General features: G+C 39.9%; 1 pseudogene; it reads right to left on the reverse strand.

Annotated features, from left to right (window-relative positions):
* Positions 1 to 659: 659 nt before the first annotated feature.
* On the reverse strand, positions 660 to 1,042 carry LOC129060852 (small ribosomal subunit protein eS17-like; annotated as a pseudogene).
* Positions 1,043 to 1,915: the final 873 nt, after the last annotated feature.

Genomic DNA, 1,915 nt, shown 5'->3' on the forward strand with positions numbered 1-1,915 from the left:
GACTAATCAGGTTTTTCTCCACAGAGTATACTAAATTCTTAAATGTACTTACATCCATTGTTAGATTTTTTGATATTTTCTATTGATCTTTTATTCTTATTCTGATATCATACTATTTTAATTACTATAACTTTATGATACATTTTAATATTTACAGGATTTTCCACTTTATTACTTTCCTTTTAAATTTTCCTCAGTAATCTAATGCATTCAATCATCTGTCATGTAAACTTTTAATTTTTTTTCACATTTCATAAAATTAGTTTTTTCTTTTTTTTTTGTTGTCCCAGGTTTATTGAAAATATTACAGCATTGCAAAAAGATTCGAACAGCTCCATGAGGGGTTTTTAAATTCATCCTAACTGGTGCCAGGCGCGGTGGCTCATGCCTGTAATCCCAGCACTTTGGGAGGCTGTGGTGGGCGGATCACTAGGTCAGGAGTTCAAGACCAGCCTGGCCAATATGATGATCTCTACTAAAAATACAAAAATTAGCCAGGCGTGGTGGCGCATGCCTGTAGTCCCAGCTACTTGGGAGGCTGAGGCAGGAGAATTGCTTAGACCCGGGAGGTGGAGGTTGCAGTGAGCTGAGATTCCACCACTGCACACCAGCCTAGGCAACAGAGGGAGACTCCGTCTCAAAAAAAAAAAAAAAAAAAAATTCATCCTAACTGTAGGCCGAGTGACCTGCAGGTTGGACAGACTGCCAAGGTCCAAAAGTTTCGGTATTTCTGTACTGCCTGGATCTACTTCAATGATCTCCTGATCCAGGGGGCTCAGACCTCAGGAACATAATTGTCTCTTCTTTCTCTCTCCTCCTCCTGCAACCTGATGGAGGTACCTCACACTGGGACCCTCTGAGTCTGCTCCATCAGATGGGTTACACATGCTGCTATCTTGTTCCGGAGATTCTTGCAGGGGATAATGGCAATTTCCTCGCACACATGCTTGTTGGTGTGGAAGTCATTGCCCAGGCACGTGTCGTACTTTTCTATAATGACCCAGGCCACCTTTCTCATTGTTTTGGTGCGAATGTGGCCCATGTTGGTGGGTCCTTAGTAAAAGCACAAAATTAGTTTTCTATTTGGGATCAGAGTGAACTCATAGATTAAAAATAATATCATTACAAAGTTGAGTCTCTCTAGAAAAATGTTGTCTTCCACTACAATGGCATCTTCAGTAGAATTTTATGTTGTCTTTACTTTTTAAAAAACTTTATTCCTGGCCAGGCACGGTGGCTGACACCTGTAATCCCAGCACTTTGGGAGGCCAAGGCAGGCAGATCACCTGAGGTCAGGAGTTCGAGACTAGTGTGACCAACATGGCAAAACCCCATATTTACTAAAAACACAAAATTAGCGGGTGTGGTGGTGCATGCCTGCAATCCTAGCTACTCAGGAGGCTGAGGCAGGAGAATGGCTTGAACCCGGGAGGCAGAGGTTGCAGTGAGCCAAGATCGCGCCATTGCACTCCAGCCTGGGCAACAAGAGCAAAACCCCGTCTCAAAAAAATGTTTATTCCTAGATTTTTGATTGTTCATTTCTATTTTGAATTGGATCTTTTTTCTTGTATAATTTCAAGCCAATTTTTTAGTGTGTATAGAAAAGTTATTGCTTTGTTTATTTTTTAAACTAGTAGGCTTACTGAATTCTAATTGTTTCCCATTGTTTTAATTTGCTTTCTTGGGTCTTCTAAGTAAACAACCACACCACTTGCAAATGCTGGCTCCTGTTTAGGATATTCATATCTTTTATTTCATTATCTTGTCTAATTGCATTTTCCAAAATAGGAACAATATCAGAGTATTAAAAAAGAGATGGGGAATTTCTCCAAGGACAAAATTACATTATGAGTCTTGGATAAACTAAAATGCTAAGAATAACTCTTGCTCAGGGAAGCTCCTTTTTTATATCATT

The sequence above is a fragment of the Pongo abelii genome, chromosome 7, assembly GCF_028885655.2.
Source record: "Pongo abelii isolate AG06213 chromosome 7, NHGRI_mPonAbe1-v2.0_pri, whole genome shotgun sequence".
Taxonomy (NCBI): domain Eukaryota; kingdom Metazoa; phylum Chordata; class Mammalia; order Primates; family Hominidae; genus Pongo; species Pongo abelii.